Source organism: Spea bombifrons, chromosome 3 (genome assembly GCF_027358695.1).
Source record: "Spea bombifrons isolate aSpeBom1 chromosome 3, aSpeBom1.2.pri, whole genome shotgun sequence".
NCBI classification, from domain to species: Eukaryota; Metazoa; Chordata; class Amphibia; order Anura; family Pelobatidae; genus Spea; species Spea bombifrons.
In genome coordinates, this window is record NC_071089.1 from 120,945,215 (window position 1) to 120,971,585 (window position 26,371).

Consider the following 26,371-nt stretch of genomic DNA (forward strand, 5'->3'; position numbering starts at 1 on the left):
TCACGTGAGAAAGGTCCCCGGTTCGAAACTGGGTAGAAACGCTTCTTTTCATTATTCCCATTTAACATACAGAACCGATGACTTCATCACCAAAGAGGGCAATCTGCTCCTCAGTTTTGTACCAGAAGGTGGTGCTGTTGCCCTAGGTCTTGGCCTAGTCAAGAAAATGGTGGTCAATCTACTGATGTCTTTCTTTCAGGTAAATGACTGGTGCTTCACATACTTTTTGCTTTGTTGCTTTAGTGTATTCCTTTGTTTTTCTTGTTTGCAATTTGGATGTTGAGATGATTTTTCCATGATATGTTTGAACCTGATGCAGAACTCACTCTAACTATAAAATGAAATACCTGGTCAGTATATTGTGGTGCTATCAAATCTATACATATAATGTAATGTTGTTATAATTACAGCTGTTTTGTGATTCGTACGGATAGTTACCTGTAAGTTGTCGGTGGCCAGACTGGGGATAACTAAGCAGCACTGGCAGTTTCAGGAATTCCACCCTGCCTCCAGCAATCATCGGATATAGAAGATATAATACTTGATCCCTTTATGCCCATCTCATGGTGATGGGGCTGCCCTGAGAACAAGAGCAGTATGATCAGGTTTTATCATAAGTTTGTCCTGTGTTATTCACTTTTCCCGCAGTGACAGTTTCTTTTACATAAATAGAATTTTCTGAAGGGATAAATTATACATATTACATATAAAACATATACACTTTATGAAAGGATGTGGACACCCCTCCTAATTATTGAGTTTAGGTATTTCAGCCACATCCATTGCTAACAGGTGTATAAAATCAAGCACATAGTCGACCATCTCCCTAGACAGACATTGGCATTATGTCTCCCTTTTCCTCTTCATCTATCTTTGTTCTCTTTATCTCCCAACCCTTTCTCTTTACCTCTCCCTGTTTGTCCACTTTTTCTTTACCGCTACCTTTTGTCACTTCCTCTCCCATTTTCTTTAATCTATCCTCCTTTTCTTTAATCTCTCCATTTTCATTATCTTTCCTCCTGTTGCATTTTATATAATCTCTCTTATCTATTTCTCCCCTTTCTGATGTTCCTTGACCAGCCCAAAGAGGTAAGGAATCTGGCCCAGTATTTTGAGGTGGATATTCAGGTAAGGTGAGCGCTTTAGATGTTGGGGAATATGATTAATGCTATTTGATTTGACCAACTAGCAAATGGATAGCAACATGGGGTTCCAATAAAAACTAGCTTCCCATACCGGGAGTCGAACCTGGGCCGCCTGGGTGAAAACCAGGAATCCTAACCGCTAGACCATATGGGATACATGTCTACACCCCTGCGCACACCACATGGGATTGTGTATGTGACGGAGCATCCACAGATCCTATAGGAGGTGAACCTTTTTATTTTAAAATACAGTTGTAATGCCTGTCAGTCCGTGGCTGCAGTTGATGAGTTCCTGTTCCAATGATCTTTGTGAGATGCGTCAGAGTTATAGTTTCTTTGGATCTTCCCAGATAAAGTGGTCCTTTTGCTGACCACGGAATTCGCACCTAAAGTCCACTCTTCACTCTGTAGGATCAACCTACCATTTTTTTTCCCGTCTCACAAAAATAGAGAGCATTCCTTCGAGCCGGAATCGAACCAGCGACCTAAGGATGTCTGATTGTTTTCTACAGTCCTCCGCTCTACCAGCTGAGCTATCGAAGGTCATGATTTGGTGCGCTGTCCATGCTGACTGTACCTGGAGCAGCCCCTCCCTCACCAACATGGTATGCATTGTGTTACAAGCTACAGCAAGTTGAAGGGTTAACATTGCAAACGGCTTGAAACTTACTGAATAGACTCGGATGTGTAAAAAAAAAAATAAACGCTGCGTTGGCCGGGAATCGAACCCGAGTCAACTGCTTGAAAGGCAGCTATGCTCACCACTATACCACCAACGCTGGACAGAGAGATAGACTTTAAACCAGAGATGGGAAGGTCTGCGGAAAAAAAAAAACGAAAAAAAACCCCCCAAAAAACATGAGAAAAAAAACCATTTTCCTCCCGTTTTTTTCCAAAGCCATTTTTTGTTTGTGGGAAATGATGTCATATCCCGGCGCTCAGACTCAGCAGCACTCAGAGGATGCTCACTCTCTATGGAGGTTGCGTAACGTTTTCTTTAATTTCATAAAAATGAACCCTGCTGATGATGTCCTGGGAAAGGCTGGGTTTTGAGACCCTTGAGTTTTAAGATAATGTGAGTTAGATCCAGTCTGATATACAACGAAGGTAAAAGAAGTGTGGAACCAGTTTTCACAGAGCCCGATAGATCTGCTACATGGGTGGTTTTAGGAGTTCTGCATATGTAGATGTTATTGTGTCAGTTTGCAGCCCTTAGCAGAATTTATTTTTATGTGGAATATGGAATGTTTCATCAGAACATTTAGAAATCTGGCCGAATTTCAGGAAATGTTAAAAATTGTCATCTTCTGCCTTGGTCAGATCCTGTGCTCTGGCCTGGCTTCTTTCGACACTTAAGCTTCTTTAGCGTAGCGGTTAGAGCGTTTGCCTCACGTGAGAAAGGTCCCCGGTTCGAAACTGGGTAGAAACGCTTCTTTTCATTATTCCCATTTAACATACAGAACCGATGACTTCATCACCAAAGAGGGCAATCTGCTCCTCAGTTTTGTACCAGAAGGTGGTGCTGTTGCCCTAGGTCTTGGCCTAGTCAAGAAAATGGTGGTCAATCTACTGATGTCTTTCTTTCAGGTAAATGACTGGTGCTTCACATACTTTTTGCTTTGTTGCTTTAGTGTATTCCTTTGTTTTTCTTGTTTGCAATTTGGATGTTGAGATGATTTTTCCATGATATGTTTGAACCTGATGCAGAACTCACTCTAACTATAAAATGAAATACCTGGTCAGTATATTGTGGTGCTATCAAATCTATACATATAATGTAATGTTGTTATAATTACAGCTGTTTTGTGATTCGTACGGATAGTTACCTGTAAGTTGTCGGTGGCCAGACTGGGGATAACTAAGCAGCACTGGCAGTTTCAGGAATTCCACCCTGCCTCCAGCAATCATCAGATATAGAAGATATAATACTTGATCCCTTTATGCCCATCTCATGGTGATGGGGCTGCCCTGAGAACAAGAGCAGTATGATCAGGTTTTATCATAAGTTTGTCCTGTGTTATTCACTTTTCCCGCAGTGACGGTTTCTTTTACATAAATAGAATTTTCTGAAGGGATAAATTATACATATTACATATAAAACATATACACTTTATGAAAGGATGTGGACACCCCTCCTAATTATTGAGTTTAGGTATTTCAGCCACATCCATTGCTAACAGGTGTATAAAATCAAGCACATAGTCGACCATCTCCCTAGACAGACATTGGCATTATGTCTCCCTTTTCCTCTTCATCTATCTTTGTTCTCTTTATCTCCCAACCCTTTCTCTTTACCTCTCCCTGTTTGTCCACTTTTTCTTTAGCGCTACCTTTTGTCACTTCCTCTCCCATTTTCTTTAATCTATCCTCCTTTTCTTTAATCTCTCCATTTTCATTATCTTTCCTCCTGTTGCATTTTATATAATCTCTCTTATCTATTTCTCCCCTTTCTGATGTTCCTTGACCAGCCCAAAGAGGTAAGGAATCTGGCCCAGTATTTTGAGGTGGATATTCAGGTAAGGTGAGCGCTTTAGATGTTGGGGAATATGATTAATGCTATTTGATTTGACCAACTAGCAAATGGATAGCAACATGGGGTTCCAATAAAAACTAGCTTCCCATACCGGGAGTCGAACCCGGGCCGCCTGGGTGAAAACCAGGAATCCTAACCGCTAGACCATATGGGATACATGTCTACACCCCTGCGCACACCACATGGGATTGTGTATGTGACGGAGCATCCACAGATCCTATAGGAGGTGAACCTTTTTATTTTAAAATACAGTTGTAATGCCTGTCAGTCCGCGGCTGCAGTTGATGAGTTCCTGTTCCAATGATCTTTGTGAGATGCGTCAGAGTTATAGTTTCTTTGGATCTTCCCAGATAAAGTGGTCCTTTTGCTGACCACGGAATTCGCACCTAAAGTCCACTCTTCACTCTGTAGGATCAACCTACCATTTTTTTTCCCGTCTCACAAAAATAGAGAGTATTCCTTCGAGCCGGAATCGAACCAGCGACCTAAGGATGTCTGATTGTTTTCTACAGTCCTCCGCTCTACCAGCTGAGCTATCGAAGGTCATGATTTGGTGCGCTGTCCATGCTGACTGTACCTGGAGCAGCCCCTCCCTCACCAACATGGTATGCATTGTGTTACAAGCTACAGCAAGTTGAAGGGTTAACATTGCAAACGGCTTGAAACTTACTGAATAGACTCGGATGTGTAAAAAAAAAAATAAACGCTGCGTTGGCCGGGAATCGAACCCGAGTCAACTGCTTGAAAGGCAGCTATGCTCACCACTATACCACCAACGCTGGACAGAGAGATAGACTTTAAACCAGAGATGGGAAGGTCTGCGGAAAAAAAAAAACGAAAAAAAACCCCCCAAAAAACATGAGAAAAAAAACCATTTTCCTCCCGTTTTTTTCCAAAGCCATTTTTTGTTTGTGGGAAATGATGTCATATCCCGGCGCTCAGACTCAGCAGCACTCAGAGGATGCTCACTCTCTATGGAGGTTGCGTAACGTTTTCTTTAATTTCATAAAAATGAACCCTGCTGATGATGTCCTGGGAAAGGCTGGGTTTTGAGACCCTTGAGTTTTAAGATAATGTGAGTTAGATCCAGTCTGATATACAACGAAGGTAAAAGAAGTGTGGAACCAGTTTTCACAGAGCCCGATAGATCTGCTACATGGGTGGTTTTAGGAGTTCTGCATATGTAGATGTTATTGTGTCATTTTGCAGCCTTTAGCAGAATTTATTTTTATGTGGAATATGGAATGTTTCATCAGAACATTTAGAAATCTGGCCGAATTTCAGGAAATGTTAAAAATTGTCATCTTCTGCCTTGGTCAGATCCTGTGCTCTGGCCTGGCTTCTTCGACACTTAAGCTTCTTTAGCGTAGCGGTTAGAGCGTTTGCCTCACGTGAGAAAGGTCCCCGGTTCGAAACTGGGTAGAAACGCTTCTTTTCATTATTCCCATTTAACATACAGAACCGATGACTTCATCACCAAAGAGGGCAATCTGCTCCTCAGTTTTGTACCAGAAGGTGGTGCTGTTGCCCTAGGTCTTGGCCTAGTGAAGAAAATGGTGGTCAATCTACTGATGTCTTTCTTTCAGGTAAATGACTGGTGCTTCACATACTTTTTGCTTTGTTGCTTTAGTGTATTCCTTTGTTTTTCTTGTTTGCAATTTGGATGTTGAGATGATTTTTCCATGATATGTTTGAACCTGATGCAGAACTCACTCTAACTATAAAATGAAATACCTGGTCAGTATATTGTGGTGCTATCAAATCTATACATATAATGTAATGTTGTTATAATTACAGCTGTTTTGTGATTCGTACGGATAGTTACCTGTAAGTTGTCGGTGGCCAGACTGGGGATAACTAAGCAGCACTGGCAGTTTCAGGAATCCCACCCTGCCTCCAGCAATCATCAGATATAGAAGATATAATACTTGATCCCTTTATGCCCATCTCATGGTGATGGGGCTGCCCTGAGAACAAGAGCAGTATGATCAGGTTTTACCATAAGTTTGTCCTGTGTTATTCACTTTTCCCGCAGTGACGGTTTCTTTTACATAAATAGAATTTTCTGAAGGGATAAATTATACATATTACATATAAAACATATACACTTTATGAAAGGATGTGGACACCCCTCCTAATTATTGAGTTTAGGTATTTCAGCCACATCCATTGCTAACAGGTGTATAAAATCAAGCACATAGTCGACCATCTCCCTAGACAGACATTGGCATTATGTCTCCCTTTTCCTCTTCATCTATCTTTGTTCTCTTTATCTCCCAACCCTTTCTCTTTACCTCTCCCTGTTTGTCCACTTTTTCTTTACCGCTACCTTTTGTCACTTCCTCTCCCATTTTCTTTAATCTATCCTCCTTTTCTTTAATCTCTCCATTTTCATTATCTTTCCTCCTGTTGCATTTTATATAATCTCTCTTATCTATTTCTCCCCTTTCTGATGTTCCTTGACCAGCCCAAAGAGGTAAGGAATCCTGCCCAGTATTTTGAGGTGGATATTCAGGTAAGGTGAGCGCTTTAGATGTTGGGGAATATGATTAATGCTATTTGATTTGACCAACTAGCAAATGGATAGCAACATGGGGTTCCAATAAAAACTAGCTTCCCATACCGGGAGTCGAACCCGGGCCGCCTGGGTGAAAACCAGGAATCCTAACCGCTAGACCACATGGGAAACATGTCTACACCCCTGCGCACACCACATGGGATTGTGTATGTGACGGAGCATCCACAGATCCTATAGGAGGTGAACCTTTTTATTTTAAAATACAGTTGTAATGCCTGTCAGTCCGCGGCTGCAGTTGATGAGTTCCTGTTCCAATGATCTTTGTGAGATGCGTCAGAGTTATAGTTTCTTTGGATCTTCCCAGATAAAGTGGTCCTTTTGCTGACCACGGAATTCGCACCTAAAGTCCACTCTTCACTCTGTAGGATCAACCTACCATTTTTTTTCCCGTCTCACAAAAACAAAGAGCATTCCTTCGAGCCGGAATCGAACCAGCGACCTAAGGATGTCTGATTGTTTTCTACAGTCCTCCGCTCTACCAGCTGAGCTATCGAAGGTCATGATTTGGCGCGCTGTCCATGCTGACTGTACCTGGAGCAGCCCCTCCCTCACCAACATGGTATGCATTGTGTTACAAGCTACAGCAAGTTGAAGGGTTAACATTGCAAACGGCTTGAAACTTACTGAATAGACTCGGATGTGTAAAAAAAAAAATAAACGCTGCGTTGGCCGGGAATCGAACCCGGGTCAACTGCTTGGAAGGCAGCTATGCTCACCACTATACCACCAACGCATAGGGAGAGGTAGGCTTTTAACCCCTTGATGACAATTGCCGGTCCGGGCACGTCACGGAAAAACAAGCCGTTTACGACAATTGACGTGCCAGGACCAGCATGTCTTTAAACGGGTGCAGAATGCGATCTACTTTCGCTTTGTGCACCCAAACGTCGTTGCTGTAATGCCTCGATCTCGAGGCATTCAGCAACGCCACGATCGGCACTAGGGGCCATCTCTGGCCCCTCCCCGGGGCGTCAACATCCGCCATACATTGTATGGCGGCGGACGCCCGTTTTAAAAGCGTTTAGGAGGCGATCAACGATCACCTCCTAAACTTAAATGGTGTCAATAGAATGCCTCGATCAGGAGGCATCCAGCAACACCAAACACTTACCCCAGGATGGACTGTGACTGCTCCGGAGAGGCTCTGGAGATGGCGGCAGCCCGGGAAAAAAACAATAAAGAAGAAAAAGTTCGCTAGACGGTCTCCAGACCCTCTAGAGAACTCTGGCTCCACTTGCAGGTTGAATACAGGTACTGCATTGAACCATGCAAGTCACTGGAGCCCAGCTTTCTAAACACAGTGTGATTAGTAAAAATAAATTAAAAAATTAAATAAAATTAATAATAATTAGAAAACAATAGTAAAAAAAACAGTAAAATGTAAAAATCATCTACCACTGATGTTACTATCAGCGGAACCTTCAAGCTGAAAAAAAATGTTAAAAAAAATGTAAAAAAAGGCAAAAAAAATAAAATATATATATAAAAAATATATTTTTGTGATCAAGTCCTAAAATTAGCATATTAGCTTAAAACAATTCTCGCATGGAACGAGTTAAAATACTGGCATATTAAATGCCCATGGGGTGTCTACTTTTAAAAAATGGATGATTTGATGGGGTAAATTGAAGTGGCTGGGTTTAACAATGTCCCAAATAACACGGGGGGAAGGATGGCCACATTCCAATTTCCAATTAGAAAAATGCACACGTACCAAATGTGGCCTTTTAGTTCCCCCCAAAAATGACACACCCATGCATGTGGGGTATCACTGCGCTCAGGAGATGTTGCTGAACACATTATGGGGTGTCGTGTGACAGCGGCATATACCAATATATAAATTCATACATAAAGTAGGTGTGTGTGGGAAAAATACACACACAAAAATACTACTGCAAACTTTGAAAGAATTCTGGTGGTAAAATATGTGCATGCAAAGAGTTAAAATACCAGCATTTAAAATACCCTGGGGTGTCTAGTTTTTAAAAATATATGGGTTTATTGGGCACACTGAAATGGCCCGGCTCAAAGATGTACCAAATAGGGCACGGGCAGTGGATCCCCAAATGCCAAAGTTCAACATTGAAAAATGTGCATGCCCCAAATGTGGCCCTTTTGCCCCCAAACAGCCAGGCAAAATCATTCATGTGAGGTATCGCTGTACCGAGGAGATGTTGCTGAACACATATTTGGGTGTTTTATGATGGTGACATAAACGAGAACATTTTAATTCATACCTGAAGTAAAATGTGTGTGGAAAAACAAATGCAAAAAAAATTACTACCATAAAGTTTGACAAAGGCTGATGGTAGAATTAGTGCTTGGAAAGGGTTAAAATACTAGCATTTTGGTGGACTAGTGGACAAGAAATGTTTTTGAGTCTTTTCTCATTGATTGCATTCGCAACTATAAAGAGCTTTTCTTTTCTAATATGTAGGTGGCTAAGAAAACACACTAACACAAAGAGTATTGAAAAAGAAAACAAAAGGCTCACTTAGCGTTGAGTAGGTTTTTGTTGCTTTAATCCTCCCTTTCATTGTTTCAAGCCTTTTTCTAAGACAAGTTTCCATTAGTGACACTTTTTCTCAACTGACAGGGTGCTAGGAACAAAATAAAAAGAGCCTTTATTGGAAATGAAGATGGTCTCACTAGTTTCTTTTCTTTAGGACTTTAAAAAGAAAAAAAAAGTTGACTTCTAACAATTAACAGTGTGTGGGGGATTAGCTCAAGTGGTAGAGCGCTCGCTTCGCATGTGAGAGGCAGCGGGATCGATACCCGCATTCTCCAGGCAGTGGCGTCTCCAGCTTTCCTATTTAGGGGGGGCACATGGGGGGCCAATTATAAAACGGTACATATACACTATGTATATATACACACACACGTTAGACGTACATTTTTAACTACATAATATGTAATTATCTCTTTGAAGTAAAGACTGTGATTGAAATATGATTTCAAAATAACAGCTAAAGTGACAGTTATTTTTCATTCTTTAATATTAGCCCCTGCTGACAATATATATAAATACTAGACCCTGCTGCAGATATATAGAAATATTACACCCTGCTTCCGATATATATTAATATTAACCCCTGCTGCGGATATATATTGATATTAGCCCCTGCTGCGGATACATACTTATATTATACCCTGCTGCCGATATACATAGAAATTATACCCTGCTGCCAACATATATTAATATTGGCTGCAGGGACTAATAATATATCGGCAGTATGGGCTAATATTAATATATGTTGGCAGCAGGGTATAATTTCTATGTATATCGGCAGCAGGGTATAATATAAGTATGTATCCGCAGCAGGGGCTAATATCAATATATATCCGCAGCAGGGGTTAATATTAATATACCGTATTGGCTCGAATATAGGCCGCACTTTTTTCCCCCACTTTAAGTTTTTAAAGTGGGGGTGCGGCCTATATTCGGGGTCTAGCGCCCGACGCCCGGGACATGCAGTCCCGGGCGCCGGGCAGGCAGCAGGGTTAAGATACAGATCCCCCGCAGCGGTGCAGGGGACCTGCATCCTTCTCCCCGATACGCTCAGACAGCCTCCCCTGCCAGCACTTCCCACGGGGGGGGGTGCCGGCACGGGAGGTTATCTAAGCGTTTTACCTCTGCCCACCCCCGACTTACCGGAGCAGACTCCCGGGTGTCTTGCGGGGCCGGCGGGAGACATCTACGCAATACGCGTATGCAACTTCCGGTACCGGTACCGGAAGTTGCATACGCGTATTGCGTAGATGTCCCTCGCCGGCCCCGCAAGACACCCGGGAGTCTGCTCCGGTAAGTCGAGGAGGGGGGGCAGAGGAGGACAGCGGCAGCGTATCGCGGGGAGGGAGGACAGCGGCAGCGTATCGCGGGGAGGGAGGACAGCGGCAGCGTATCGCGGGGAGGGAGGACAGCGGCAGCGTATCTCGGGGAGGGAGGACAGCGGCAGCGTATCGCGGGGAGGGAGGACAGCGGTAGCGTATCTCGGGGAGGGAGGACAGCGGCAGCGTATCTCGGGGAGGGAGGACAGCGGCAGCGTATCTCGGGGAGGGAGGACAGAGTGGCAGCATGTTTTTTTTGGTGCTTTTTTAAAGAAAAAAAACTTTTTCTTTAAAAAAGCACCAAACTTTTAGGGTGCGGCCTATATACGGGGGCGGCCTATATCCGAGCCAATACGGTATATCGGAAGCAGGGTGTAATATTTCTATATATCTGCAGCAGGGTCTAGTATTTATATATATTGTCAGCAGGGGCTAATATTAAAGAATGAAAAATAACTGTCACTTTAGCTGTTATTTTGAAATCATATTTCAATCACAGTCTTTACTTCAAAGAGTATAATATATAATTGATAATAGGACCTGCAGCCAATATATATTTATATTAGCCCCTGCTGCCGATATATATAAATATTAGTCCCAGCTTCCGATATATATTAATATTAGCCCCTGCAGCCAATATATATTAATATTAAACCCTGCTGCCAATATATTTGCCACACTGACTACAGATCAGGGGAAGACAGTGAGAGTCAGTGCAGTGTTCCCTCCTTCTGACTGCACCGTGACATTGAGAGGTCCTCTCCCCTGTAATCATCCCCAGAGTCCCTTTGTCCCCTCATTCACTAAACCATACCGCTCTTTTACTTACACCCTGTAGTTCAGGTATAGATCAAATAAACAACACATGGAAACAGCACACGCAACTGAATGAGATGAAAAAAACCTGTATTTGCAGGTATACATAAATAATGTATGGAAACATAGCAGATACAGATCAACAGAATTATACACACTATTTGACATCCAAACAACTATAAATCATTCTTTTTTATCACATTATTAAAATCCCAGAAATCAAAAAAGTTAAAAGGCCCAAATAAATTAAGGAGATTAGACATAATGGAAACTTCAACAAAACTTTTAGCCATTAATGCACAACCATCTTAGCGCTGCGTCACCAAATGAACGCCTCATCACAGATAACACAATGCATGCAGCTGCATATAACTAAGCTGAGTACCACTTGGTCTGTGAAACCAAAGGGGAATAGCGTCCTGTATAATGAAATCAAGAACTGAGTTTCACAAATTCTGAACCAACATCTAAGTTTCCTTTTAATAATATATTCAGATTGAAATAAGAGTAAATAACACAAAACCTTTACTTTTCCTCTGATTTCTAGGCCTAGAAAGTTTTGTCCTCTGAAGTGACCACAAAATCTGGATAAATAAAAATTACAAAGTTCTGTTTAACCCTCTACAGCAAGTAAAGTGCCAGGAAACAGATGACCAAACACATATCAGGACAGGCTATGCCACACTGACACCCAAATACACACCCCAGGGCAGGCTCTGCTGCCACATGGACCCCCACATCAGGATGGGATAACCATATAAAATGCCTTCCACATTGCTTTGCTGTTTGTGTGTATTGCCCCTTGTGTATTTGTGCCCCCCAGCCACCCCCCTTTGTGCATTTTTGCAATACACCCTTGTGTATTGATTTATTTGATGCCCCCAGCCAGCCACCTCCCTTGTGTATTGATTTATTTGATGCCCCCAGCCAGCCCCCCTCCCTTGTGTATTGATTTATTTGATGCCCCCAGCCAGCCTCCCTCCCTTGTGTATTGATTTATTTGATGCCCCCAGCCAGCCCCCCTTCCTCGTGTATTGATTTATTTGATGCCCCCAGCCTGCCCCCTCCCTTGTGTATTGATGCACCAACCCCTTGTAATGGTTATTATAATGGCCCCCATACAAATGTGTATTAACCCCCCCTGATGTGTAATTATGTCCCCAGCCTGCCAGCCACCATCTTTTTGTATTTAATTTTCCCAAGGCAGCCCCCCCCCTTGTTAATGTGCCTCCTCCAGTGAGATCTGGTGTACTTACTCTAGTGCATTACTTCTAATAACACATTACATTTGAAGACCCTTCTGCTTATCAAATATTTTTTTTAATTAAATAATTACTTTTTTGAAGGTCTTCGTTTTTCCGCTGCTCTCTTGCTCTTCTACCGCGTGCTCTCTGTCACAGCATCTGTTCCGTAAGTGCCCGTCCCCTTGAGCATCTTCAAAGGGGCGGGACAACGAGCCTCAATGATTGGCATGCCGGCACGCCATTAGGCGGCCGGCGGCTGACAGTTTCAAAGCGGCTGTAAAACCGCTTCGGTTTTACAGCCGCTTTGAAACTGTCAGCCGCATCGGCTGCAATTTCAACTGAATGTGCCGGCACACCGGGAAATGTCCCGGTTTCCCGGCAGTGAGCCGGGTCAATTGGGGGGGGCACACTGGGGGGCACAGCATAATGTAGGGGGGGCCATGGCCCCCTCTGCCCCCCCCCTGCCGACGCCACTGTCTCCAGGTACTTCTTAGAGGCTGTAATTGGGAGGAGTTCTCGTATGTTTGCAAGGTCAGATTCATTGTACTGCGCATATTTTTGCAATTTTATCTGTTACAAATTGTTTTTGTTGGATGAGGCACTCATCATGTAGGGGCATTAGCTCAAGTGGTAGAGGGCTCGCTTTGCATGTGAGAGGTAGCGGGATCGATACCCGCGTTCTCCGCAAGTCAGTATTTTAATTTCTATTAAACTGTGTATTTAGAAACTTTAGGAGAGAACCTATTTTGCACTACATTCTCTCCACAAGTTAAACAATTGGTGGACTAGTGGACAAGAAATGTTTTTCAGTCTTTTCTCATTGATTGCATTCGCAACTATAAAGAGCTTTTCTTTTCTAATATGTAGGTGGCTACGAGAACACACTAACCCAAAGAGTATTGAAAAAGAAAACAAAAGGCTCACTTAGCGTTGAGTAGGTTTTTGTTGTGAGAGGTAGCGGGATCGATAGCCCATTTCTCCAGTTTCTTTTTAGAGGCAGTAATTGAGAGGAGTTCTAGTAATTTTGCAAGAAGTCAGATTTTTTGTACTGTGTCTTATTAGTTAAAAATTGTGTTTGTTGGACGTGAGATTCATGACATTGTAAAGGGGCGTTAGCTCACCTGGTGAAGCGCTCATGTAGCATGCGGGAGGTAGTGGTATCAGTGCATGCATCTTCTGGTAATATCTGATTTTCTTCAGATAAATATGATAATATTTCAGCATGAAATGTTTGATCATTTTACATGAATACATATAATACACATAATATAATAAAAGTAGCCACAACCACATGTACCGCTAGCCACTTTACAGAAAACTATTCCCTCCGGTTCTTCATGGATTGAAATGTTTCCAGTAGATTGGGCTCCAATAACAGAGGGAGATAATACGCAAAAACAAGCCCTTCGCGCCCAAATCAAACCAACATCCTAAGGATTTCCAGGAATCATCTACAGTCCTCTGCTCTATCAGCCAAGGTACCGAAGGATGATGTTTAACGCTAAGGCAGTGCAGAGTCAACGCTTACTGATCTAACACGGGTCACACGTGAATAATGTGGACATCTTAAAGCAGAACTGTACAGGGGAGATGGTGAAATGACTCATGTGATGGCTTGAGCCGCAGAGCGGTGTAGCTGAAGCGTGCTTGGTCCATAACCCAAAGGTTGGTGATTGGAAATCATTCTCGGCTACTTGATTGGATTACCCCCACTTTGTCCTCTCTTTAAATTTACTTTTATTCTTTTTATTAATCCTCCCTCCTTATTATGGTCCATGTATTTCAGTGTCTTCACTGTGTAATCATACCATAACACAGATATAACGCCTTTCATAATATCTACAGATATAATGTCTTATCTTCCCTCCATACTATACATGTTGGGATCCTTAACCTTGTCTGGTAATTTGCATTTTAGAGGGACAGAGATGAGCCCAGCCATTTTACTAATGAATAATAAAAGGTGTTCTCCTTTAAGGCAGTAAAGGTCCTTAACAGTAATTGGCACATATAAAACAGCTATGCGAAGTCTGCCCTTAAAGGGACAGTTTAATGTCGCTGACGCCCAAACTAAATAAAAAAATAAAAAAATAAAATTTGTAAAAAACGTATTTGAGCTAGAAGCTGTAGCCCTGCCGTTGCCCTCTTCCTTTGTGGTCTGAAAATTTGTAAAGCTTATTGGGTGCTTTACTGCTGTCCTTTAGTCTTTGAAGAGACCCACATTCCACATGGTTTATTTTTTGTTTTTTATGAAATGATAAAAAAAAAGTCCTTCGAGCCGGAATCGAACCAGCGACCTAAGGATGTCTGGGAATCACCTACAGTCCTCCGCTCTACCAGCTGAGCTATCGAAGGGTTGCATCGTGGTGCTGCCTAAACCAATACTGGCCTTACACAGATCACACCTGCATAATGTGGGTAACCACGACAACATGAAAGCGAGAGAGAGAACTTAAGGATAATTTCATGGCCAAAGACCCTCTCTTTCTCTTAACCCCTTAATGACAAAGCCAGTACATGTACGGGCTCAAAATGCATTGTTTTCAATGGGTTTTTGGGACCGCCATTGTCCTTAAGGGGTTAACATAAAATGTATTAGCATTAAGCTCTCCTATTGATTAAAATTTGCCAATCGGATTAATAGGTTTTCGTTATTATAATTACAACTGATTTGTTTGGTTTCAAATTTTTTTCCATTATTTACCACTAGGGGGAGCTCTCGTCTAAGCAATGATTAAACAGAACTCATCTAGTGTCCAGGAATCTACTAATTTATATATTGGAGATTAAATCAGTTTAATTGCCTTAACAAGAATCCTGTAACCAGAATGGAGTTTTCTCTCCCTTAAAAATACTCTTATTATCGGATCCAGAGTACATGCCAGACAAAAGACAATTCTATAAATGATAGACAAGATACAATATAGTATTCTCCTATATAAAATAATAAACAGAAAAATCTAGGTATAAAATATTATATCAATCTTACTAAAACTAAACATAATATGAAAAAGCAAAGTTATAAAGTGTTTGAGGGGAAGTCATCGAGGGGAATGGGATACGAAAATAGAATAGCTGGGGCTGCATCTTTTACATAAAGTATTTCATTGTTTTATATGTTTGTTTATTTGACCATGAACAAGGGACAGAAAACATACAGTGATTATTATGTTTCTCTTTTTTAAACCCCTTTCTAAAATAATTGATCTACCCGCAGTCAGATGTGCGTCCCTCTCCAACCACCTCAAACCTCTTCTTTCTCCCATCTGGGTCGGCGTATCTGGGAATTTCTAGGTATGGGGTTTTTGGTTATTAATCTATAATTATTCCTTTTTATTCAAGAACTGATTTGCTTCTGGTCACTGATTCCTGCCCGTTCATGGTTAATAAATTAACGCGATCACCTGGTTCCGACTGTCTTGATATCTAATTATGAATACCCCACGAATCAAAAGCAGGGATTGGAAAGCTTTTCTTTCAGCTATAACCTATCCACAAACGGCACAACATGTCTAAAATTTTGAAAAAGAAGACATCCCAAGCCCAATGAACGGGGGGCTTAAACCGCCAACCTAAGGGCACAGAGCGCAATCCCACAGTTCATGACTGTTACCGTATTTATCGGCGTATAACACGCACTTTTTTTAACTAAAATATGAAGTTGAAACCCTACCTGCGTGTTATACGCTGATAAATCCTAGAGCTGCACAATCTTCCCCTGCACAGCTCTCTCGCGCACCCTCTCTGATGCCGGGAGCCGGGTGATGACATCACTCCAGCCCCGGCATCAGCACAAAAAGTAAAATGCTGGAAGATAAAGAGGACCCATACCAGATCTCCCAAACGGTATGGAGTAATATATAAATTTAATGTGTGTGTGTGTCTGAGTGTGTGTGTGTCTGAGTGTGTTTGTGTGTCTCTGAGTGTGTGTGTGTGTCTCTGAGTGTGTTTGTGTGTGTGTGTCTAAGTGTGTGTCTGGCTGCATGTGTGTCTTCGTGTGTGTGTCTTCGTGTGTGTGTGTGTCTTCGTGTGTGTGTGTCTTAGTGTGTGTGTGTGTGTCTTAGTGTGTGTGTGTCTGAGTTTGTCTTACTGTGTGTGTGTCTCAGTGTGTGTGTGTCTCAGTGTGTGTGTGTCTGAGTGTGTGTGGTTTCCCAGATAGCAGTGATTCTCATGAAGTTTTTTTGTGCTTTTTCTTTATTCTTTATTTCTTTTATTACATTATAATAAATGTTATAATGTTATAAACATTATTCCAACATTAAGTTCATAGCTTCCAAGTTTAAATTTATTTTTTCTTACTCAAATTTTCTTGTTAAAATGGGGGTGCGTGATATACACCAGTGCGTGTTATACGCCGATAAATACGGTAAATCAAATGGAAAATGTATTGTAACCCCTATAGAGAAGTGTTTTAGTGTAGTGGCAGTATATAGTAGGTTGAAAAAAATACTTCAGTCCATCGAGTTTAACCTTTCACACGTACTTAGTTCTAAAGTTGATCCAAAAGAAGGCAAAAAAAAACCCTACTTGGGGCAATTACCAATTATGCCACAACAGGAAAAAATATGATTGATTCCATAGTGGCAATCAGATTACTTGTTGGATCGACTTGCTAATACTACTGTCCTTTTAACAGTTGTAGCCCTTTATGTTATGCTTAACCAGGACCTTTCCTAAAACATCCACAGAGTTACATAATACAACACCCAGAGAATTCCATTCTTACCGTGAAGAACCCTTTCCTCTGCTGATGCTGAAATCTCCTTTCCCCGTGTCTTTTGTAGAGACCTTTTGGTGAATAGATCACTAGAGAGATGTTTATACTGACCTTGTATGTATTTGTACAGTGTGATCGCCTCTTAGACGTCTCTTTTCGAGTGAAAACAAGTTCACTTTTTCTAGTGTTTCTTCATAACTAAGGAATTCTCCATTCCTTTCATTAACGTTGTAGCCGCCTCTGCACTTTCTGCAGCTCTATAACATCCTTCTTAAAAACAGATTATTCAAGGTGAGGGCTCACCATTGCTGTATAAAGAGCTAAAATTATATTTTCATCGCGTGATTTAATACTCCTCTTTATGCTCTAGATTGTAAGCTCCTGCGCGCCGGGCCCTCCTCGCCTGTTGTCTCTGTAAGTCAAATTGTTATGTTACATCATACTTGTTATGTCCTGTCTACCCATTGTGCAGCGCTATGGAATTTGATGGCGCTATATAAAACAATAAATAATAATAATAATAATAATAATCTGCACTTTGTTGTTAAGTCTCTGGTCTACAATTATACCCAAATCCTTCTCATTTTCTGCTATTCCCAATGCAATGCCCTTTAGAGTGTAAGCTGCGAGCTTATTTTTGGTGCCAAAGTGCATAACCTTACACTTATCTATATCGAATCTCATCTGCCACTTATATATCAAAATTGTAAGTGTGAAAATTACATTTTTTGTGCAGGAATTTGCATCATTAAACAGAGAACACCCTTTTTGTTGTCTATTTTCTTTTTGTCGGTGTCACATAATTGCCCTATGAATTGCAATATGAAGCAAGTATTGCAACAAACGTATTAACCCTTGATGATGACATAACCCTGCTACGTCTGCATGCATTCATTGACCTCCAGGCTCCCCTTCATCATCAGACAAACAGGGACCATGTGCTTCAGATATCCTGCTTTAAGCATGCACTTAAGCCCCCAACCAACAGGACGTCCCCATCTGCTCCTGGTGCGCCACCTACCAGAGGGGGATGCGGAAGCCAATTACCTCCCTCTCACCATTCTCCAGACTGCCACTTCAGTCCCGTTCCTTTTCCTGCAGTCATCAAGAATCAACTGCCGCCTTGCTCTTAGTTTGGCCTTCCCTGAAGGACCCTCTGCTCTGACATAGGTGCCCTGGGCCGCCATCACGTTGAGACTTAGTCTTGAAGGAAGCTGCGTTTGTCTCCCTCCTGGTGCCCATAAAGTCCCTGTTGAAAGCTGTGAAGCATAATCCCCTCCATCTGATCCTGAAGCATGCTCATCCATTTTGGAGGGCATACACCTGGGTCTAAGCGAGCATCCCTTCAAATCTCAGATCAGCCATCAGATTTGGTTCTACTTCTTTCTATATGCAATATTCTCCTAAACACTCCATTCCAAAATTCTATAAAGGGATAAGTACACTGCCCTCACCTCTAAATGCTATTTTAAACTGGAAGGACGCTTATGAATTCATTTACATAACCAAAGAAATCACTTTTATTGGTCCACATGACTTAGTATGGAACTTTTATCTTAACATCAAGGAAATTTACCCACATTATCTTCTAGAACTTTAAAAAACACTTGTTTTTAAGAATTTGTTTTAGTAAAGGTAGCAGAAAGTTTACAGTAAACTTTCCAGTAACATTTAGAAAAGGAAACCGTGGGAACTATGGTAAAAACCAAAACGCAAAAAGAAAAGGCACGTCCCTGGGTGGGCTTGAACCACCAACCTTTCGGTTAACAGCCGAACGCGCTAACCGATTGCGCCACAGAGACGACATGCAGACTACCTCAATTATTTGTAGGAAGGTGCTGACCTCATCGAGAAGATTATTTTTTTTATTATTGCATCATCGTTTTCCCTGCAGCGCACTCCTCACATGAGCGGTTGGTACCAGTCTTTGGTATTTGTATTCCCACCACCTTGCCCAATATATATTTTTCAAAAATAAAAAGAGATGACATTGTGTCTTACAGATATCACACATATCCTCTTTGAGCTGGAATCAAACCAACAGGCGAAGGATTCTTGATTGTCTACTACAGCTGAGCTGTGGAAGGTTCTAGAAAGCTAAAAACGCCATAACACAGCTATATATGTTTTTCTTCTTAAATAATTTGGAACTTGTCTACGTATCCTTCGATCGCTCAGCTGGTAGAGCGGAAGCCTGCAGCAGGGACTCAGCAATCATTAGGTCGCTTGTTTGCTTCCGGATCGAAGGATTTTTTTTCTAAATTGCATTCTTAATATCATTAATCATCCTGTTACTTAATTAATGATGAAGTATTATTTAAGAAAAGTGTGATGACGTATTTTAGGATAACACTAAAGCACAATAATTTTACGTGTAACCCCTTGTTTCCCCCCAGAGAGAAACTAACAGTTAAGTCAGATACGCCATGTTTACCCTTAACCTCGAATCTGATATCTTCCTTTAGGGCAACAGCTGAGTCCATGGAGCAGGTCGCAAATGTGGTTGCTTGCTAACATGGCAACCAGCGATGCCATCCAAACTGTTAAAGAGCTAGCTGGCCACCTCAAAAAAGCCGTTGAATCAGGGGTTCAAAAAGTTTGATATATTTGTAGACTTGTAGCATTTGTAGGTGTTGGTTTCATTATATGCGGCTGTATTGCGTACTGTGACTTATATGGGCTGCCTACAACCCCCTACATCGCATTAGCGTTGGATACTTTGAAGAAAGTGCTCAGCTTTTGGCGAGCGTTAGCCTTGCTGAAGGAGACTTCTGTGCTTTCTGCACTGTTTTTTTCTGTCATGCTTTATATGGATGTTTTAAGGAGTCCACGGACCCTGAATAAAAGTTGTTTTGTACTTTTTCTAATTTTGATATATTGCAATTTGTGAGCTCTGCCTGCAAGCATCATTTTTTTTCTTCTTTTAAGAAAATTATTTAGTTTTAGTTACTTTTACTATTTAATCTGGATTAACAGGTAAATAATCTGTCCTGAAATTTTTTTTTTAAAAAACCATGAAAACAAAAATGTCACTGGTGCCCTCCCCTAATTTTTATGTGATTTAACCCCTTCTTATGTATTCCTAATGTGTATATAATAGCTGGAGTGTCCATTCAGTGAGTGTACACTAATTCCCTGGACCACATTATTCTGATTATCACAGAATCTAAATAAATAATAGAATGATTTGTCAACAGCATCTAAATTTTCCTGCTTTTTTTTAATTAAATATGTGTAATATTGTAGTATGGCTCAAATATCCTTATAGATGATTACTATTTTAATTTGTGTAATTTTCTTTCCTTACAAAATATTAAAACTAAAAATAATCTTTAACAATTGAAAATTAAAAGCTCTTGCGTTGGCCGGGAATCGAACCCGGGTCAACTGCTTGGAAGGCAGCTATGCTCACCACTATACCACCAACGCTCGGGTACAAACGGCTGCTGAATGACTGTAGTCAATGATGATGAAATCTCCCATCATTCTTCCACGTGCGAGAACTACATTTCCCAGCATACCCCCTTGCTCTACTTGATATGCAAATCATAGAATATTGACGCCTTCTTCGTTGTTGTCCAGAAGGTGAGAAGCTAAAAGGCAGGGGGTGCATTAGAAAGGGACTCAATTGGGAAACTTTTTAGCGCTAAGGATTCTGGGTGCTCTCTATAAGAGAAATGTAATGTCATCCTATAATAAAGTTAGTTTTTCCCCACTTAGCGGTGAAACCGCAAAGTAGTTTTTAATTACTACTACGAGAACTGCATTTCCCAGCATGCTTCCTGCTTGAGAACTACATTTCCCAGCATACCCCTTGCGCTACTTGATATGGAAATCGTAGGATATTGACGCCTTCTTCGTTGTTGTCAATAACGATAGAAGGGGAGAAGCTAAAAGGCAGGGGGTGCATTAATTTAGCCAGAGTCTGTGCATTAACAAGGGATTCAATTGGGAATCTGCTTAGCGCTAAGGATTCTGGGTGCTCTCTAAAAGAGAAATGTAATGTCACCCGATACTAAAGTTAGTTTGTCTCCACCTAGCGGTGAAACCGTACAGTACATTGACCAGAGACGAGTCACAGGGATGTGTTGGTTTCTGTAGTGTAGTGGTTATCACGTTCGCCTAACACGCGAAAGGTCCCCGGTTCGAAACCGGGCAGAAACAGTTTTTTTTTTACATTTTGTGTGTGTTTTTTATTTGATTTAACAACCGGACTTTGATGTAATTCGTTATTCACTATATGCTTTTATCTGGGACAGTACAATTCAATTATTTAAATGATACTCCCTTTTGTTTGACAATGTGTATTTATCACACTGAGTGAATACTCATCATATAATCATACCTGGGAACTCTCTGGGTTTGACCTGGAGATGGCCGGGTGATCACTGCTTCTCTGGTTCTCCCGGTCAAGACCCAAATCCTCCGGGTCGCGGGAGCGGGACTGCCCATTGACGTCAGCGGAACCTCCCACCGACATCAGTGTGCCATCATGGCCGCGTCCCGCAAGGGAAGGCTCCGGGTAGCCGGAGCCCAGAAGTTCCCAGGTATGCTTATGGTTAACATACCAAGCCCCTGATCAATGCCTTTACAGGAGAGAGGGGCAGTGTTGTATCACTCTCAGCAAGCATCCTAATCCAGCCATCTGAACAAACCAACAACCTCCACAGATCATCCTGCCTCGACCAACTCTTCCCCATCCAAGACATCCTCTCCCAATGTCTCACCTCCCCCTCACCCACCGACTAGATTGTAAGCTCCCAGGAGTCAGGCCCTCTTCTCCTTATGTACCAGTTTGTTGTGTGATTTTAAATTATTTCACTGACTCTGATTGTAATTGCGCTATGGATTCTGCTGGCGCCATATAAATTAATATACACACCAATGTATATTTCAACCTATCATTTGTTATAGGTCTTCACCAAGGTCATATAGTAACAATTAAAAAAAAAAATCCCAGACTATATAAAACAAAAATAATGGTTCCTCATCGAACTGCGTATTCTCATCCGGAGATGGAACAAAACTGAGCGAGCAGGAAGCGGAGGACAGAGGGACCGAAATACGGAAGCCTCACTAGGACAAAGACGGACCTCTTAACTGTATGAGAAAAGGATGTTAAATCAATTTTAGGTGTAAGGGCTGTAAGGAACAACTACAAAAAAAAATCTACTTAAGCCTTGTCTTCCAGTTTGTTGCCCAATAAATGAAAAAAGGAGAAAAGAAAAAGTAATTTTAAAAAAATTGGATTGCTTGATTATGATTTTGATTGCTGTAATTCTGTTGTTTGTTATAAAATAGTGAGAAGAATCATCATATTAAAATGTTTCTTAAATTAAATAAAAGGCAAAAAAAAATTTAAAACCATGCGTTGGCCGGGAATCGAACCCGGGTCAACTGCTTGGAAGGCAGCTATGCTCACCACTATACCACCAACGCTGCGATGCTTGCCTTGAGACAAATCACTGGATACAGTATTTACTACTAGAAGACATTTCCCAGCATGCCTTACTGCAATAGATCTACATTTCCCAGCATGCCCCCCACGTCCAGCTGTAAATGATGTTGAAATCAGGATACTGATAGAATTAACCTTCTTAGGATGAGACTACACAGGGAGGAGGGGGCACAAATAATAATAGGAGACGGAATTGTAAAAATACTTACCTTGTGGGGAAGCTGCAGCAGAACACCTCCTATAGGGGCGATGATGCGTGTCACCGATTGGCTGCATGAAACCAATGAATGGCAGGAAAATGCTCTCTTTTAAATCAATAGGAGCCATTTCCGTGCATGCACATGAGGGGTCTCATTAACTCCCCCTTCCTGAGATCTTTGCCAAAACAGTGCTGCAACTAACAAGGGTCAGTATATCATGTGTCAGGAGATGCGTTCCGCCAAGCGCATCAATGCATGGCTGGAATGTTCTTTTTAAGTAAATATCTTTTAAACCCGATTGGTTGCCATGTGTCCAGGTCAGAAGATCTTTTGTTCCCTCTTCTATCTGTCAGTATCGGGGATTTCCTTTGGTATTGTTTGAAGTCTAAGCCGGTTGTTTTAATTAATACATGAATATAATTTGAGGCTTTCACAAACTTACTTACAAACACCTGTTTGTCTTTCGTGATCATTTTATTTTGTGATGTCGCGCAGGCCTGTGATAGCCTTGGCCTCCTGTATCCTAGTACCCTCTTTCTCTGTATCCAGGTGACTTGAGAGTCCAACACCGTCCACCAGACAGACATAAAAAAAAAACTAACATTTTACAAACCGAAAAGTTGACCCCTATTTACCAGTGCGGGAGGAAGTGACCTCCCCCTTTTCATCAGTCCCATGTGTGGTTTGGAGGGGGTATGGTCCATAAGTATACCCGCCTCATCCCCATTCTGTTTCTGATGGGGTTAAAATAAATTAACTCTCCTTCAATGGTATCTATCTATCTATCTATCTATCTATCTATCTATCTAGATATTGGGACATTTTAAAAAGCCCTTTGGAGAAGAACTGTCTCCATCCGATGCCTCTCCCCCATACTCCATTGTTGCCCCTGTGGGATAAAGCACATAGTAATTACAATAAAATGGATATTGGTCAGAAAAAATTAAAAAGCCCCAAACTAACCCCGCTTGTATGTTGTTAAAGCGGGTGGATGGCGTGGATGGGGTGGATGGGCCATGTGCAGCAAGCCCTTCGATAGCTCAGCTAGCAGAGCAGAGGGCTGTAGTGCTGATGCAGTGATCCTTAGGTTGCTGGTTCGGTTCCGGCTTGAAGGATGTCGGTTTTAGTGCTTGGAATAGGCATTTGGCTGTTTTCAATATAAGATGACACCAAGTAAGATTAAGGTTTGAACCTTTACAGCAGACATAATGTGCTTATCTGCCATCAAAATGTTTTGTTTCTGTGTGAGAATCATTGCTCTCTCCCTTGGGAATCAACGGCGCGCAGAGGGTAATTCCTTACCATTTTAGGCCCCATTGAGTGATGATCTGCAATAGAGCCCTGCGCGGGATGGCTTTTTTTAATCCCGCACCCGCTGTTTTTAATCCCGCTCCCGCAATGGGGGTGTTCTGCTCCCGCCACATTTGTGGCCAATCCCGCCCGCTCCCGCCACATTTGTGGCCAATCACGCCCGCCTCCTTACCTGATTTCCCGCGCAGTCCCGCAAGGCTGCCCTCGAGCTGTTCCCTCACAGCGTCTCTTCTCTTGCTCCGCCCAGGAACAAGGCGGAGTCACAGGAAGCGACGTCACATTACGTGACTCCGTTTTGTTCCTGGGCAGAGCAAGATAGGAGACACTGTAAGGGAGCAGCGAGAAGGCAGCCTTGCGGGACTGCGGGGGATTACCGGGACCCGCAGGTACAGTGCCTGACCGCCCGCTCCCGTCCGCAGCCCCAGCAAGACCGCCCGCGCCCGCAAGTTTTTTGGCGGGTCCCGTGGGACCCGTGGGACCCGCCTCCCAATGCAGTCCTCTAATCTGCAATGTCCTTAACTCCTCATTCTTGGTTTAGGGAAAAGGGCCATCCAAAAAAATTCAATACTGTAAGGTATCTCAGATGATACGAAGGTCCACAGCAAGGTAGACATTCCCGGTTGAATAAGCCAATGAAGAATGGTCCAGAGTGCGGCGGCTGCAGTTTAATGTTGATAAATGTAAAATAATGCACTTGGGATATAAAAATCCAATGGTAGCTTTGGGAGACCGGTGCTGTCAGAAGAGAGTGATTTGGCAGCAATTGTTTCTGAGAAGGAAAGCAGGGAAGCCCAAAACAATTAAAGACTGCCCCGTCTGTACCTACCAAATAATTACAGGTCATTTTATGCAAATGGCATTAGGGCGGGTTGAAAGATAACCTGTGCATCCCTTGGCCTCATCTCATCTCAAAACCCAGCATCACCTTACAGATCAAATCCACTTGATGCATGGCTGTGATGAGTTATTTGTGTGAATTTCACAAACTCTAGAACCTATAACCAAGTACCTCACTATTTACCAACATTTCACATGGGCGAATAGGGACACTTGTATTTGGGGTGTGGTTAGAGGTGGGGAAGGGTGTGGCTGACCCAGAAGAGGGCAGGATGGGAGGTGTGGCCACCTACCCACCTTACTCAAATAGCCACCTTGTCATGTTAGTGTGTGCACAGATGTCCATTAACATTTCACCTTCTGGGCCCATCTTGGGGATACCAAAGGCTCTCTCCTGCCGGCCCTTCCTTCCGACTTGGCTTGAAAAGCGGGACTGCGCTGTGCAAAACAGGAGATGCTGGCTAGACAACATCCTGTAGTTCCAAAGATTTACAATATTAAATAAATATTTTTTGCTTACTCTGAAGGGTGACCCTGACCTGCTGATAACGGGTCACTGGAGAGAAGCCCATTCAAGCTGCCCAACCAGTGTTTAACCTGGATATCATCCAATTTACACTTATTGGTGGAGAGGAGAAATTCGTGGCTTGTCTAGGGAACAAAAAGATTCTCGGTCTTTTGTGGATCTGTCCTAGGGCTGAACCCTGCTACCTCTAGCAGGGGCTTCTCTGCTTTGCCACACACATTGTCAGTGCTGAGTGTGACAGTATGATGTCATACCATATCCCAGTGCTCTGGGGGAAGGAGTTCTACAGGGCCTTGCAACCACTAGGCAGAGACCTCTCTGGTGTAACTCCTCGATGAACTGAAAGAGAACTTGTAGCATGGGTATCCCAGGGTGGCTCCCTGTCCAGTAGGCAGAGTGACCCAACTCATTTAGCACAGGGGCTACGATCCCCTCCCACCACCTACCATTGGCCAAGAGCCAAAAAACAACTATAGTGATATATATATAATTTTAATGCCTGTCCTTTAGCTGGAAAATGTAACGTCACTTGAGTAAGGCTTGAGGTTTGTGGAAAGAACGATCAGACCAGCTGGGCCAAACTGTTCTTATCTGCTGTCAAATTCTACATTTTGTAGTTATGGGGTTAATGTTAATAACTTGGAGATCCTATTAATCATTATATGGCAGCAATGGAATTAATGCTTTTGGTTTTTGGTAGTATTGGGAGCTTAAAGATGCCCCCACCTCACAGGTTTTAAGAAATTATGAGGTTAATACTGATAGCTTGTGGATGCATTGGAGCTTTCTGGAAGTTATGTAGTTAATACGGATGTCTTGTAGATATTGCACAGGTTTCTGGTAGTTATTGGGTTAATACTTATGGCTTATGGGTGCGGCATAGGTTTCTGGTAGTTATGGGGTTAATACTGATGGCTTATGGGTACGGCATAGGTTTCTGGTAGTTATGGGGTTAATACTGATTGCTAATGAATGCCACACAGGTTGCTGGCAGTTATGGGGTTAAACCTGTTGGCTTATGGCTGCCGCACAGGTTGCTGGCAGTTATGGGGTTAATATTGATGGCTTCTGGCTGCTGCACAGGTTGCTGGCAGTTATGGGGTTAATATTGATGGCTTATGGCTGCTGCACAGGTTGCTGGCAGTTATGGGGTTAATATTGATGGCTTATGGCTGCTG

General features: G+C 42.3%; 15 non-coding genes across 15 annotated transcripts; 2 read left to right on the top strand and 13 right to left on the bottom strand.

The window, feature by feature from the left end:
* Positions 1-1,227: 1,227 nt before the first annotated feature.
* On the bottom strand, positions 1,228-1,299 carry TRNAE-UUC (transfer RNA glutamic acid (anticodon UUC)). The gene has a single exon. It is a non-coding gene; the product is annotated as a tRNA-Glu (tRNA).
* Positions 1,300-1,602: 303 nt separating this feature from the next.
* Positions 1,603-1,688, bottom strand: TRNAY-GUA (transfer RNA tyrosine (anticodon GUA)). Its single transcript is given in 2 exon segments — positions 1,603-1,638; positions 1,652-1,688. It is a non-coding gene; the product is annotated as a tRNA-Tyr (tRNA).
* A 164-nt stretch (positions 1,689-1,852) lies between these two features.
* TRNAE-UUC (transfer RNA glutamic acid (anticodon UUC)) lies at positions 1,853-1,924 on the bottom strand. The gene has a single exon. It is a non-coding gene; the product is annotated as a tRNA-Glu (tRNA).
* Positions 1,925-3,760: 1,836 nt separating this feature from the next.
* Positions 3,761-3,832, bottom strand: TRNAE-UUC (transfer RNA glutamic acid (anticodon UUC)). The gene has a single exon. It is a non-coding gene; the product is annotated as a tRNA-Glu (tRNA).
* A 303-nt stretch (positions 3,833-4,135) lies between these two features.
* TRNAY-GUA (transfer RNA tyrosine (anticodon GUA)) lies at positions 4,136-4,221 on the bottom strand. The gene is given in 2 exon segments: positions 4,136-4,171; positions 4,185-4,221. It is a non-coding gene; the product is annotated as a tRNA-Tyr (tRNA).
* A 164-nt stretch (positions 4,222-4,385) lies between these two features.
* TRNAE-UUC (transfer RNA glutamic acid (anticodon UUC)) lies at positions 4,386-4,457 on the bottom strand. Its single transcript has one exon. It is a non-coding gene; the product is annotated as a tRNA-Glu (tRNA).
* Positions 4,458-6,292: 1,835 nt separating this feature from the next.
* On the bottom strand, positions 6,293-6,364 carry TRNAE-UUC (transfer RNA glutamic acid (anticodon UUC)). The gene has a single exon. It is a non-coding gene; the product is annotated as a tRNA-Glu (tRNA).
* Positions 6,365-6,667: 303 nt separating this feature from the next.
* On the bottom strand, positions 6,668-6,753 carry TRNAY-GUA (transfer RNA tyrosine (anticodon GUA)). The gene is given in 2 exon segments: positions 6,668-6,703; positions 6,717-6,753. It is a non-coding gene; the product is annotated as a tRNA-Tyr (tRNA).
* A 164-nt stretch (positions 6,754-6,917) lies between these two features.
* On the bottom strand, positions 6,918-6,989 carry TRNAG-UCC (transfer RNA glycine (anticodon UCC)). Its single transcript has one exon. It is a non-coding gene; the product is annotated as a tRNA-Gly (tRNA).
* Positions 6,990-8,970: 1,981 nt separating this feature from the next.
* Positions 8,971-9,043, top strand: TRNAA-CGC (transfer RNA alanine (anticodon CGC)). Its single transcript has one exon. It is a non-coding gene; the product is annotated as a tRNA-Ala (tRNA).
* Positions 9,044-14,413: 5,370 nt separating this feature from the next.
* On the bottom strand, positions 14,414-14,499 carry TRNAY-GUA (transfer RNA tyrosine (anticodon GUA)). Its single transcript is given in 2 exon segments — positions 14,414-14,449; positions 14,463-14,499. It is a non-coding gene; the product is annotated as a tRNA-Tyr (tRNA).
* Positions 14,500-18,589: 4,090 nt separating this feature from the next.
* On the bottom strand, positions 18,590-18,663 carry TRNAN-GUU (transfer RNA asparagine (anticodon GUU)). The gene has a single exon. It is a non-coding gene; the product is annotated as a tRNA-Asn (tRNA).
* Positions 18,664-20,218: 1,555 nt separating this feature from the next.
* On the bottom strand, positions 20,219-20,290 carry TRNAG-UCC (transfer RNA glycine (anticodon UCC)). The gene has a single exon. It is a non-coding gene; the product is annotated as a tRNA-Gly (tRNA).
* Positions 20,291-20,952: 662 nt separating this feature from the next.
* Positions 20,953-21,025, top strand: TRNAV-AAC (transfer RNA valine (anticodon AAC)). Its single transcript has one exon. It is a non-coding gene; the product is annotated as a tRNA-Val (tRNA).
* A 1,203-nt stretch (positions 21,026-22,228) lies between these two features.
* TRNAG-UCC (transfer RNA glycine (anticodon UCC)) lies at positions 22,229-22,300 on the bottom strand. The gene has a single exon. It is a non-coding gene; the product is annotated as a tRNA-Gly (tRNA).
* Positions 22,301-26,371: the final 4,071 nt, after the last annotated feature.